The sequence below is a fragment of the Carcharodon carcharias genome, chromosome 31 (assembly GCF_017639515.1).
Source record: "Carcharodon carcharias isolate sCarCar2 chromosome 31, sCarCar2.pri, whole genome shotgun sequence".
In the NCBI taxonomy this organism is placed as follows: domain Eukaryota; kingdom Metazoa; phylum Chordata; class Chondrichthyes; order Lamniformes; family Lamnidae; genus Carcharodon; species Carcharodon carcharias.
The window spans coordinates 21,151,169-21,166,260 of record NC_054497.1 but is presented as its reverse complement, the minus strand read 5'-3'; positions in this window follow the sequence as shown (position 1 = coordinate 21,166,260).

The window sequence follows — 15,092 nt, the reverse complement described above, 5'->3', positions numbered from 1 at the left end:
CCGATATGCTTCGGAGACTTGGACAACCTACAGCAGGCACCTCAAAGCACTGGAGAAGTGGCAGCAGCAGGGCCTTCGCAAGATCCTCCAAACCCAGAGGTAAGAAATGTCCAACAGCAACATCCTCTCTAAAGCCAACTTGCCCAGCATCGAGGCGCTAATCACTCAAAACCAGCTCCACTGGGTGGGACATGTTGTCCGTATGCCTGACGCCAGACTCCCGAAACAACTGCTCTACTCGGAACTCGGCCGCAACAGCAGATTCCCTGGAAGACACTGGAAACACTTCAGCGATGCCCCCAGAACATCCCTGAAGAGGTCAGACAGATCCTCAGAGACATGGGAGACCCTGGCTTGTGACCCAGTGAAATGGAGAACGCTCATTCGGGATGGCACCGAACACATCCAGAGACTTCATCGGGAATGCGCAGAGGTGAAGTCGAGGCATCGGAGGGAGAGCAGGAAACTCCAAACAAACCCGTGTGGCCGACCCTCCCAACACCACCTGCCCCACAGGGGGGCAGAATCTGTAGATGGTGCATTGGATTTATCAGCCCCCCTGAAAACCCAGGGGTATCTGAGTGGAAGCAAATCATCCTGGATCCTGAGGGACTGCCTGAGGGAAGGAGATATAATCTAGACACAGGTGGAACATGATGTCTGTTCCAGAGCACCCCCTTGGGCACTGCCCTGTGCTCCAGAACCTCACCGACCAGGGCTCCTCACTCAGTCAGGATTCATTCCCTTTTGGGGGGGAATACAGTGTCTGCAATCTAAACACATCCAGCGAGCCAGTCCTGAGCTCCGAGGACGGAGTGAGAGAGCTAAGCAACGAGGGGACAGACGGATCCTCCTCTCGCCCTCTTCCTCCCTCAAACCAAATCTTCACTCTGGTCCTGTCTCTGCTCCCCTCTCTCCCTCACCACCCTGCAGTGATGACCTTCATTTCTAAATCTTTTCAAAGGGCTTCGGCCGGCAGTGAAATGGTTAAATGGGGTTGAGGAGAATTGCAGCAACTGAATTCTGAATTCGCTCCCCGGGCAGTTACAGCAAAAGAGTTAAGGTCAACATCTTTGACTCACCCGCGATGTGTTACCCAAATTCTGCTAATTCTTGTATCGATTGCACTTCAGTGCCAGCTCCTTGTTTCTGATTGTGCTTCCCCTCGACTCCCTGATCCAGTCGAATGTTGGTTATTGGCTGCCACCTCGCTCTGTGTTAACGCTCCCTTTGGCACAGAATGAATCGATTTATCAGAAAATCCCTGAGTTTTGGCTGAGAGAGAGAGAGATTTCACATCCTGCGGGAGGAGGCGAGAACAACATTCCTCATCAAATCTCAATCCCCCTTAGTCTAAATTTCGCCGCTGTGTAAAAGTGTAACGATCCGTCACATCAAGTTTAGCAACACTTAACACATCACCTTACTCCGAACGATCCGTACAACCCATCTTTACCTCTAACATACAATTAGACCTACTTTCCACCTAACTTACAATCCATCTTATAACCATTGTGCATCAGAAGTGTTCCACAAACAGAAGGAAGAATAGTCTGTTCATGTGTTTTTGGTGGCCTTGGTTGATTGTTTTCTGGGATATAGGGCAGAATTCTTCAACAGCGATTCCTGCTCTAATGTGGTTTGCAATATACAAGAGGGGACAAGTTGAACAGAGCAGGACACCCTCGGGACCCCTTCACCCCTCTTCTGAAATCAAATCTCCAGAGTTTTACTTCATGTTATGGTATTGCTGAGGTTTGTCCAACTTTTCATCTTGGACTCATCAGGACAGATCCAGAAGAATATCGAATCTCAAAGGGAACAACTATTGATACGGAGGGGTCTGGGTATTCTTGTGCATGAAACACAAAAAGTTAGCATGCAGGTGCAGCAAGTAATTAAGAAGGCAAATGGAATTTTGGCCTGTTTTGGTGGGGGTTGGAGTTTAAGAATAGGGAAGTGTTGTTACAACTGTACAGGGTGTTGGTGAGCCTGCTCCTGGAGTGCTGTGTACAATTTTGGTCCCTATATTTAAGAAAGGGTATACTGGCATTGGAGGTAGTACAAAAGAGATTCACTAGGCTGATTCCTGGGATGAAGGAGTTGACTTATCAAGAATGACTAAACAGGTTAGGCCTTTATTCATTAGAGTTTAGAAGAATGAGGGAAGCTTCCTCAGGGAAGCATGCTTGCACCGCTGCTGTACAACATCAACACGAATGACCAATATAGACGGTGTCACATGCTGTTTTATATATGCTGATGACTTATGTGTCACTGCCCAAAGCACTGATTTTAACTCCGTGGAGAAAACACATTCTGAGGCCTTGGAGGGTCTAACATCCTACTATGAAAAAAACTACCTTCGCGCAAACCCATCAAAGACGCAAGTTTGTGCATTCCACCTCAGAAACCGTGAAGCCAAACGCCAGCTTAAAGAAACCTGGTGTGGAGAAACACTGATGCATTGCGAGCACCCTCTCTACTTAGGAGTCACCCTTGACAGATGCCTCACCTTCAAGAACCACATTGAAAAGACAAAGGCAAAAGTGAGCGCATGAAACAACATCCTGAATAAGCTCACTAACACAAAATGGGGAGCAAGCTCGAAAACATTGCAAACCAGTGCACTTGCTCTTTGCTATTCCACTGCCGAATACGCCTGCCCTGAATGGGAAACATCTACCCATGCTAAGAAGATGGATGCCGTTCTGAATGCAAGCTGCTGACTTATCACAGGTTGTTTAAAACCAACAAACACCAACAGCCTATATATCCTGGTGGGTATCGCTCCCCCTGATATAAGAAGAATGGTAACCAGCAAGAAAAAGTGACTCCATCAAACATCAGATGAGAGTCACCATCTACATGGTCATACACCTACACCTAGCCGCCTAAAGTCAAGGAAGAGCTTCATGAACAGTGTTGTTCCATTACAATCAGCCCCATCTAAAGCCTGCATCGCCTTGTGGAAAGACCAGCTCACCAGTCTTGAACAACCCCCAGCAATGGAAATTCTACCGGATGAAAGCCTTCCCCCAGGAGCTAATTGCAACTGGGCAACCTGGAAGTGCCTTAACAGACTTAGGACTGGTGTAGGTCGTTCAAAGCTGTCACTAAGCAAATGGGGATATACAACCTGCCCGACAACTTGGAATGTGGAACTGAGCCACAGACTATGCAACATCTCCTGCAATGCCTATCACTAGAGGAACCCTGCACTGTTGCAGATCTTGCCGAATTCAACAACAAGGCGCAAAAATGTGTCCAGTTCTGGCTGGGCCATGTATAGACTGTCCGTGGACATGATAAGAAGAAGAAGAAGAACGAGGGATGATCTTATTGAAATGTACAAGATTCTGAGGGGGCTTGACAGGGTAGATGTTGAGAAGATGTTTCCACTAGTGGGGAAATCTCAAACCAGGGGACATAGTTACAGGATAAGGGGACACTCAATAAAAATTGAGATGTGAAGGAATTTCTTCTGTCAGAGGGTAGTGAATGTCTGGAATTCTCTACCCCAGAGAGTTTGGAGGCTAGATCACTGAAAGTATTTAAAAAGGAGGTAGATAGTTTTTTGAAAAATCGGGGAGTTGAGGGCTATGAGGAGTTGAGGCCTGGGACAGATCAGCCATGATCTTATTGAATGGTGGGGCAGGCTTGAGGGGCTGAAAGGCCTACTCCTGCTCCTATTTCTTATGTTCTTATGTTCTTATACTGCACGAGAAGATGTCGTGCTGATCTAGCACATGCATATTGCAGGATACCCAATGACCTGGCTGATTTTCACATACAACATGAATGTTTGCAAGGCCTCAAAGCCAACCCAGACATGCACATCTGTAAGTTCGACAAAGCGACTGCAATAGTTATCCTTAATAAGTGTGACCATATTGATGAGCTGCACGCTGTTCTTAATGACCCCCAACACCTCATCCCCTTCTCACGGCACCTTCCTATGCAATCGCAGAAGGTGCAACACCTGCCCCTTTACCTCCTCTCTCCTCACTGCCCATGGCCTCGCACACTTCTTTCAGGTGAAGCAGCACTTCACTCGCACCTCCTACAATTTGGTCTACTGTATTCACTGTTCCCAATGTGGTCTCTACATTGGGGAGACTAAACGCAGACTGAGTGGCTGTTTTGTAGAACATATTTGCTCAGTCTGCTGCATGACCTAGACCTTCCTGTCATTTGTCATTTGAACACACCATCCTGCTCTCGTGCCCACATGTCCATCATTGGCCTGCTGCAATGTTCCAGTGAAGCCCAATGCAAACTGGAGGAACAGCACCTCATCTTCCGATTAGGCATTTTACAGCCTTCCGGACTTAACATTGAGTTCAACAATTTCAGACCATGAACTTTCTCCTCTATCCTCACCCCTTTTTAAAATTGTTATTTTTATTTTTTATTTACTTATTTTTATTCATTTATTGATTGTTTTATCCCTTTTAAAACTGCTTTTTCTGTCCCTTTTCCCCAACAACCACCCCTCCCCCACCCTACCCCAATCTGTCACTTGTTTCCATATCGTTCTTTCACAGAGCGCTGACCCTTGTTCTGCTGTTAACACATTCTGCTTTCTCACCTTCATGCCACCATCAGCACCTTCTTTAGTCTTTACCACTACCATTGACACTTCCTTTGTCTTGTGGCCATGACATCTTTGTCAATCTCTCCTTAGCCTCCACCTATCGCTGGCCTTCTATCCAGCTTTATCTGCTCCACCCGCCTTAAACAGTATAAATTCCATCACATGTCTACTTCTCTTTATCTCTGGAGAAGTGTCATATGGACTCGAAATGTTAACTCTGTTTCTCTCTCCATAGATACTGTCAGTCCTGCTGAGTTTTTCTGAAAACAGCATTTTCTGTTTTTATTACAAAAACACTTGTTGGACTTGTCTAAGAGTGACAACCTGCCTGGTGGTGTATGTGATAGGATTCATCCTCATGGTTCATTGTGTCCACATATGTACGAGCTGGCCAAGTGATGTCCCTTTACACCCTCTCTTATCAATGACTGGTTCTGTACAACATGAATTGGCCAAATGGTTGAGCACGTTCTGGGCAAATTTTCCACATACACAGTGAAGGATCCCTTCACCTTTGTGAAGGTCATACATGACTTGCGTATCGATAGTGATGCTGTGTCCATGTGCTCGCTTGACATTGGTAGCCTATTCACGAATGTACCGCTCAAGGAAGTCATAGACATTAGCACCACGTCACTCATGGTGATCTAGACAAGCCACCAATGTCTGAATAGGTGTTAAATGAACTTATGAACTCAGCAGCTTGCACAGTTGAGTTCAGTTTTAATGACACCATGTATTTCCAAATAGATGGCGTCGCAATGGGATCCCCTCTAGGCCCAGATCTTGCCAACATCTTCATCAGTTTCCACGAGAAATGCGTCTTCGATGGAATGACACCTAACCTCCTCCCCCTTGCATATTTCAGATATGTGAATGGTACATTTGCTATATTTAAATCTGCAGCTGCATTTAAGAGTTTCCTTACATGTCTTAATGGGCTCCATCCTGTGCTCAAATTCAACTTTGAAGTGTAGCAGTCAAATGAGTTCTATTTCCTTGACGAACTAGTTGAGAAATCTGCCATAAGCCTACCTTCATTGGTCAATATACACGTTGAGATTCTTACACTTCCACACCCTAAAAGATTTATCTTATTGGCAACCTTGTAAATAGGACCTGAGCCATTTGCCTACCATTCAAGCTTGATGCTGAAATAGGGCACATCAAAGGCATCCTTCAGGATAATGGCTACGTTGATCAGATCATTTCACCCTGTATACCACACAAACTCATGAACAGGCCTAAGGCCATCACTTTCGGCCCTGAAAAGTGTTCTGTCTGCCTCAGATTACCCTGGAAGGGCAAGGTGTCTCAAAAAATTTGAGAAACAGGTGAAGCTAGCTGTTTCACACTGCTACTATGCAGTAGCAACACGAGTGATATTCTCCACCAGCAGGATAATGCCATTAAGCAAAAAGATGTTCAGCCTGTCACACAAATGAGTAATGTGTAATATGAATTTCACTGCCAGTCTGATGCCAGGTACGTAGGCTGCAAGTCCCAATGACTGGTGGATCATATCAAGCAGCACATCCCTTCAGCTGTTTGTAACAGGGAAAGTGCTGATGGCACCCAACAAGCTCATGCTTGCAAAACTCAAAATATAGCTGCCAACATTAGATGTGAGTTTGCAATTAGACAACACTTACTAAACAATCCTGATTGTGCTAAGAATTACACCAACAACAAACTTAAGATTATCAGTTAGGCTCGCAGTTTGGTTCATTTACACATGCTAGAAGCTACACATATTCACACACAGGGCCCTGTCCTTTGCAGAAAAAAGAACATGTCCACGCATTGTGCCTTTTTCAACTAAACCAAAGCTTGGGGACAGCCATTCCCTGGTTCATTCCCCAGGGAAATGTCTTAACCAATCAATCAGAGTTGAGCTGCCTGGTTTGAACTTAACCAAAAGCTTGGCAGTTAACTGTTCCCTGGTGCATTTTCCATGGCAACACCTCTACCAATCAGAGTCCACTTGCCAACCAATCTTTTCATGCAGTATAAGTTGTGCCTCCCTTTGAGATTTGTCATTCTTGCATCTGTCCTGATGAATGCAAGATGAAAAGCTTCGACAGCATGTCTCTTCTTTCAGCAATGCTCAAGTTCTGTACTACCCGACAACTATTTGGTTATGGTATTCTTTACCCAGAAGATTTTATGCATAAAATGTCAAGACATTTTGGTTTGCTGACAATCATTTATAAGATCAGGCAAATAAATTTGCAGCTAAATGCATAGGAATTCCATTAGACAAAATCCTGAAGCTTGGCAGAATTCCAAAACCTCCCAACTCTTAACCTATAAATTCCTTTGAAGATGGAATATAGAGTGTAAAGGCATGAGAAAGGCCAAAGGTGGGAAAATGCCAGTCAGTCAAGCAAACATTATCCCTCTGGCACCCTAATGCTTTCATCAGACTGGAGGGATAGTCACTACTGAGGAGGACTGCATCAAATTACAGGAGGACATTAATTAACTTGCAGAATCAGCAAATAATTGGCGAATGAAGTTCAACACCAATAAATGTGAGGTAGTACATTTTGGTCGGAAGAATAGAGAGGTCACTTATGACTTGGAAGGTGCAAAGGAACAAAGGGCTCTCAGAGTACAAATACCCAATCACTAAAAGTTGCTTCACAGGTTAGCAAGGCCATAAAAACAAGCAAATCAAGCTTTTATTCCTAGAGGATATAATTGAGAAGTAGGTAAGTTATGTTAAACCTGTATTGAATCTTGGTTAGACCACACCTGGAGTAGTGTGCACTTCTGGTCGCTGTATTATAAAAAGGATATAGAGGAATGAGAAAGGGTGCAGAGATTTAGAAGGATTATACGTGTGGGTACACATATCAGGAAAGAATTGACAGGCTGGGTCTCTTTTCTCTTGAGAAAAGAAGGCTGAGGGGGTGACCTGTAAAACTCTGAAAGGTTTTTATAGACTGGATACAGAGAGAATGTTTTCTCTTGTGGGGAAGAGCATAACTAGAAGCTGTCAATATAAGATAGTTGCTAATAAATTTGATAGGGAATTCAGAAGTAACTTCTTTACCCAGAGTTGTGAGAATGAGGAACTCGCTACCGCAGGGAATGGTTGAAGTGAATAGTATAGATACATTTAAGGGGAAGCTAGACATAAGCATACGAGGGAGAAGGGAATAAAAGGTTACGATGATAGATTTAGGTAAGGAAAGATGGGAGGAGGAAGAGGCTCAAGTGGAGCATAAACACCAGCATGGACTGGTTGGGCCGAATGGCTTGTTTCCGTGCTGTTTATCCTATGTCATTCTACGTAATTATAGAAATGAACAAACCTGGGGAATTCTGAAGCAAAAGGTAAGGGTAGTTGCCCTCTATATAGCTCTCTACTCAGCATCAGAAATGCCAAAAGCATTTGGCCTCCCATAGAGTAGAAGGACATGGCATTGTTCTGGGTGCTTGGAATGGGGTTACCAAACAAAACTAGGCATTTGCTCAGAGAGTGGCACCTTTCATGAAGCTTTACAGACCCACACTGAATTCAAAGGCACTGCTAGCAATACAATCCCAGCTGTGGCCTGCAGGCTAGACAGTCCATCCATGAGAGCTCGGGTGGTCCATAGCATCCCTCCCTTGTGCACCTCTGAGACTTTTCTAATCATCTTTTCTGCCTTTGATACAACATTGGCTTGGGAACTGAGGAGATATAATGGGGCACCTCCAACAGCCATAAGAACTTACAACCAAGAATGACAGCAAAGCACAGGCCACACACTGGGAGTAGACCTACTGAGCTACTGAAGTATGCTGATCTTGCAATGACCTGGGAGATCCTAGATGAAGGGAGAGCTGTTGGATTTTTGCGGTGGATATACTACTTGAGTTCAGTTTCAATGATCATTCTCTTTACAGGCCCTTGTTATGACTCAGAGTGTACCTTTGCCAGCCCCGTATCTGGTTAGATGTAGTGAGATTCTTGGTTGAACAGTGAACCTTTGCAGCTGTTGGCGGAGAGGCTGAGTGCCAACTCTCAGAGACATCCTCCTACCTCCCCCTGGACCATGACACCACCACCAAACATCAAGCCGCTTTTTTCCAGGACTGTCACTGACCTCACCTCCTCTGGAGATCATCTCTCCACAGCTTCCAACCTCATAGTCTCCCAACCGAGAATCTTACTACATCTAACCAGATACAGAGCTGGTGAAGGTACACTCTGAATCATTACAAGGGCCTGTAAAGGGAATGATCATTGAAACTGAATTCAAGTAGTATATCCATCGCAAAAAACCAAAAATCCAACAGCCCTCCCTTCAGCTAGGATCTCCCAGGTCATTGCAAGATCAGCATACTTGAGTAGTGCAGTAGGTCTACTCCCAGTGTGTGGCCTGTGCTTTGCTGTCAGTGGACAGCCCACTTCTACCTTCTTCCCAAAATCCACAAACAGGACTGTCCCAGTAGACATATCGTGTCAAGCTGTTCCTGCCCCATGGAACTCATTTCTTCCTGCCTTGACTCCATTCTCTCTCCCCTTGTTCAGTCTCTTCCCACCTACATCCACGATTCCTCCATTGCTTTATGTCATATCAACAATTTCCGGTTCCCTGGCCCTAACCACCTCCTCTTCACCATGGACGTCCAATCCCTCTACACCTCCATTCCCCGACCAGGATGGTCTGAGGGCTCTCCGTTTCTTCCTGGAAAAGGCCTGAACAATTCCCATCCACCACCACTCTTCTCCGTCTGGCTGAACTTGTTCTCTCACTGAACAATTTCTCTTTAAACTTGTCTCACTTCCTCCAAATAAAAAGTGTGGCAATGAGTACCCACATGGGTCCCAGTTATGCATGTCTCTTTATTGGGTAGATGGAACATTCCTTGTTTCAGTCCTTTTCAGGACCCCTCCCACAACTCTTTTATCAGTACATCGATGGCTGTTTTGGTGCCGATTCATGCTCTCGTCTGGACCTGGAAAAATGTATCAATTTTGCTTCCAATTTCCACCCGTCTAATCACCTTCACATGGTCCATCTCTGACACTTCCCTTCCTTGACCTCTCTGTCTCCATTGCTGGTGATAGATTGCTTACCAATATTTATTACAAACCCACAGACTCCCACAGCTACCTTGACTACAGCTCCTCATACTCTGCTTCCTGTAAGTACTCCATCCCATTCTCTCAGTTCCTTTGCATCTATTCTGATGATGCCACTTTCCAAAACAGCACTTCTGTCATGTCTTCCTTCTTCCTTAACCAAGGTTTCTTTCACCACTGTGGTTGACAAGACCCTCAGACATGTCTGATCCATCTCCCCCACCTCTGCCCTCACACATTCCCCTCCCTCCCAGAACAATGATAGAGTCCCTCTTGTCCTCACTTTTCACCCCACCAGCCTATGCATTGAAAGGATCATCCTCTGCCATTTCCACCAACTCCAGCATGATGCCACCACCAAATGCCTCTTCCCCTCACTCCCGCTGTCAGCATTCTGTAGGGACCGTTCCTTCTGGGACACCCTGATCCACTCCTCCATCACCCCCAACAACTCATCCCTTTCCCACGGCACCTTCCCATGCAATTGCAGAAAGTGCAACACCTGCTCCTTTACTTCCCCACTCCCCACCATTTAAGGGCCCAAACACTCTTTTCATGTGAAGCAGTGCTTCACTTACACCTCCTTCAATTTGGTCTACTGCATTCGCTGCTCCCAATGCGGTCTGCTCTCTACACTGGGAAGACCAAACACAGGCTGGGTGACTGCTTTGCGGAACACCTCCAGTTTATCCGCAAGCATGACATAGATCTTCCTGTCTCTTGCCATTTCAACACACCACCCTGCTCTCATGACAACATGTCCGTCCTTCACTGTTCCAGTGAAGCCCAATGCAAACTGGAGGTACAGCACCTCATCTTCCGATTAGGCACTTTACAGCCTTCTGGACTTAACATTGAGTTCAACAACTTCAGACCATGAACTTTCTCCTCCATCCTCACTCCCTTTTATAATCCCCTTTTACTACATTTTTATTTTTTATCCACTTATTTTTGTTCATTTATGTGTGGTTTTATCCCCTTTTTTATCCCCCCTTCTATCCCATTTTCTTTCCTTTTTTCTCCCCCCACCGCTGCCCCCTCCCCCCCACTCCATCCCCACAGGGCCATCTGTTACTTGTTCAATGTTGTTCTTTTACACAATGCTGCCCTTGTTCTGCTATTATCACGTTCTGCTTTATGCCTATATCAGCACCTTTTTTAGCACTAACCACTACCGTTAAAACTCTCTTTGTCCTTTAGTTCATGGCATCTTTGTCAATCCCTCCTTTGTCCCCATTTATCTCTGGTCTTCTATCCAGCTCCACCTGCCCCATCAAGGCAACATTTGCCAAGTGTGGCATCAAGGAGTCCTGGCAAAACTGGAGTCAATGGGAATCAGGGGGAAAACTCTCTGCTGGTTGGAGTCATACCTAGCACAAAGGAAGATGGGTGTGGTTGTTGGAGGTCAGTCATCCATGCTCCAGGACATCACTGCAGGAGTTCCTCAGGGTAGTGCCCTAAGTCCAACTATATTCAGCTGTTTCATCAATGACCTTCCTTCCATCATAAGGTCAGAAGTGAGGATGTTCGCTGATGATTGAACAATGTTCAGCAGCATTCGCGACTCCTCAGATACTGAAGCAGTCCATGTCCAAATGCAACAAGACCTGGACAATATCCAGGCTTGGGCTGACAAGTAGCAGGTAACATTCGCACCACACAAGTGTCAGGCAATGACCATCTCCAACAACAAAGAATCTAACCATCGCCCCTTGATGTTCAATGGCATTACCATCACTGAATCCCCCACTAACAACATCCAAGGAGTTACCATTGACCAGAAACTGAACTGGACTAGCCATATAAAAACTGTGGCTACAAGAGCAGATCAGAAGCTAGGAATTGTGCAATAAGTAACTCACCTCCTGACTCCCCAAAGCTGATCCACAAGGCACAAGTCAGGAGTGTGATGGAATACTCCCCACTTGCCTGGGTGAGTGCAGCTCCAGCTCAGGAAGTTTGACACCATCCAGGACAAAGCAGTCTGCTTGATTGGCACCACATCCACAAGCATTCACTCACTTCATCACCGATGCACAGTAACAGCAGTTTGTACCATCTACAAGATGCACTGCAGGAATTCACCAAGGCTCCTCAGGCAGCACCTTCCAAACCCATGACCACTACCACCTAGAAGGGCAAGGGCAGCAGATAGATGGGAAAACCACTACCTGGAGGTTCCCCTTCAAGTAACTCACTTGGAAATATATCGCCGTTCCTTAACTGTCGCCGGGTCAAAATCTTGGAACTCCCTTCCTAACAGCACTGTGGGTGTGCCTACACCAGATGGACTGCAGCAGTTTAAGAAGGCAGCTCACCACCACCTTCTCAAGGACAACTAGGGATGGGCCCAGCCAGCAACACCCACATCCCATGAACGAATAAAAAAAAAACCTCAAACAGTATAAATTTCATCACATTTCCACTTGTCTTCAGCTCTGAAGAAGAGTCAAACGAACTCGAAACGTTAACTCTGTTTCTCTCTCCACAGACGCTGCTACACCTGCTGAGTTTTTCCAGCACTTTCTGTTTTTGTTCAGATTTCCAGCATTCGCAGTATTTTGCTTTTATCTTTGCAACTGTGTTCTTGTTTATTGAAGTTTAATACTTGCACCATGTGATCCCATCTTTGGTATGTGGATGAATGTCAGATTGAAACTCAGGACATAAATCAACAGAGAGATTTATTTAATATCAAACAGGTAAATCTATTGTACTCAGAGCAAAGACGTGAGTATCTGTGTTAGTGTGGACACATCCTGTGAGCCTCTGTCACACTTTTATATTTTTACATTGGATATATCCTCAGGTTCAGTGTCATTGACCCACTTCCATAAGTGGGCCTTGCACCCCCTATGATTCAGAGTGAACTGCTTGTTGCTTAATATTGGGAAAAACAATAGGGGCATCCATGGGATTGTAACAGAGAACTCTTACTCTGTACACCCACTACGAATGCAACAAAGTCTACCATGTTGTGATTCTTCTCTCCCGGAGCACACCGAATGTAGACTAACTAGACTAAATTAGATGATCCCAGGCTATTGTGGGAGCGTGGAAAAGCCAGGATGACCTTACCCCCATAGAAATGCATCACTTGCAGATCAACTCTCTCAATGTTTTAAATTAGGGTGGCTGTTATATTTGGAGTGTTCCAGGCCCCACTTAAACCAGTAACTTGGACATAGTGGGCTTGATTGAGATGTCTGAGACGGTGATAAGGTCACTATGGTTTTCTTGAATTGCTCAGAAATCTTACATATTACAAAATGTCATCGAGAGTCCAATTAGTCAGTCAGAGTTATTGCTGAATCTTGCAGGCAACAGACTAAGAAATGCATACATAAAAATTCTGGGCTGACCTAATAGGGAACTAAGGCAAGATTGAGCAGCAATTATTTCAGTGGTGAGTGTACAATGTAATGATTCTCTAATACAATCCTGGGGTGTCCCTATTGCTTACCTTGATATTGAGCAAGAAGAGGTGCATTCGGATCAGAGGGGATGAAAGGTGTACTTGTGGGAGTAGGTCAGTGACACTGGACCCAAGGAAACATGCGGTGCAAAAACATGACAAGGTTCACAAATCTGAAAAGTGGGATTTAAATAATGAGAAAGGGGTAGACAGGAGGAGGGGAACAGGGAAATGAAATGTATGAATGAGAATTAAAATACCAAAAGGGTGATCAGTGAAACAGAGGCTGCATCACCCTGAAAGTTAATATGATTTTATTTTAACTAAACTAGCGCCATTGAAGAAAAACTTTTGTCTAAAGAAATATTGAATTTCTTTCCAATTTGAGCTGTGAGTCTGGAATTCTTTCACTGATTAATGTTCTCTGCTTGCTCCGTGTTTTACGTGCAATGACGAAAAGTCACCTTAATCCTGCAGTAATGTGCACTGCATGATCCTAAATGTTACAGAACAGAGCCATTTAATAAAGATGTTTAAATCCTGTCTGATGCTCACTAATTATAGCAGATTAAAACCAGACGGAAGTATTGTGGGTTTAAGTGTGCTAATATTCGGTTATAAGCAGAACGACTCTCGCACAATGTAAGTATTGTTTGGAACATGTGAAACACTCGTGGAAAAGAGCAGACGTGAATCTCCGTCCATCCAGATTCAGCCTCAGCAGAGTGCAGTCATACTCAACATCAGCCGCAAACCCTGAGGCAGACCCCAATACAACCCTGAGAGTCTGAGGGTGAGGACCTTTGGTCCCGAGCTATTGGCTCTTGGCGTTGTTTATTGAGGATCCAGTGTCCTTCTGCACCTCGTGACTCTGCAGGACTATCCAACTCTGACACCGTTAGTCCAGCCCCTTCCATTAATGCAATGAGAATAATCCTAGCTCTTCTAATTCTACGTCACTGCATTTTGCTCTGAAGAGTATTTTCAAGGGATTCACACTGAGATTAGAGGTGTGATTGAATGTAAAATGACTTTACAAAATGGGGAATGGCCAAAGACTGGACTCGACAGAGGCTCCCTTACACATCAGTTTCCATTGCCAGATGGCATTATGGTTCAGTTGGAGGTACTTTCACCTCTCAGTCAGAAAGCTGGGGCTCAAGTCCCATTTCAGGGGCTTGAGCCCAGAGCTTAGGCTGATGGTCCAGTGCAGTACTGAGAGTGATGCCCCGTTGGAGAGGCAATACTGAGAGTGGTGCCCTGTTGGAGAGGCAGTACTGAGGGAGTGGTGCCCTGTTGGGGAGGCAGTACTGAGAAAGTGATACCCTGTTGGAGAGACAGTACTGAGAAAGTGATACCCTGTTGGAGAGACAGTACTGAGAGAATGGTGCCCTGTTGGAGAGACAGTACTGAGAAAGTGATACCCTGTTGGAGAGACAGTACTGAGAAAGTGATACCCTGTTGGAGAGACAGTACTGAGAAAGTGGTGCCCTGTTGGGGAGGCAGTACTGAGAAAGTGATACGCTGTTGGAGAGACAGTACTGAGAAAGTGGTGCCCTGTTGGGGAGGCAGTACTGAGAAAGTGATGCCCTGTTGGAGAGACAGTACTGAGAGAATGGTGCCCTGTTGGGGAGGCAGTACTGAGAAAGTGATACGCTGTTGGAGAGACAGTACTGAGAAAGTGATACCCTGTTGGAGAGACAGTACTGAGAAAGTGGTGCCCTGTTGGGGAGGCAGTACTGAGAAAGTGATGCCCTGTTGGGGAGGCAGTACTGAGAAAGTGATACGCTGTTGGAGAGACAGTACTGAGAGAATGGTGCCCTGTTGGGGAGGCAGTACTGAGAAAGTGATACCCTGTTGGAGAGACAGTACTGAGAGAATGGTGCCCTGTTGGGGAGGCAGTACTGAGAAAGTGATACGCTGTTGGAGAGACAGTACTGAGAGAATGGTGCCCTGTTGGGGAGGCAGTACTGAGAAAGTGATACGCTGTTGGAGAGACA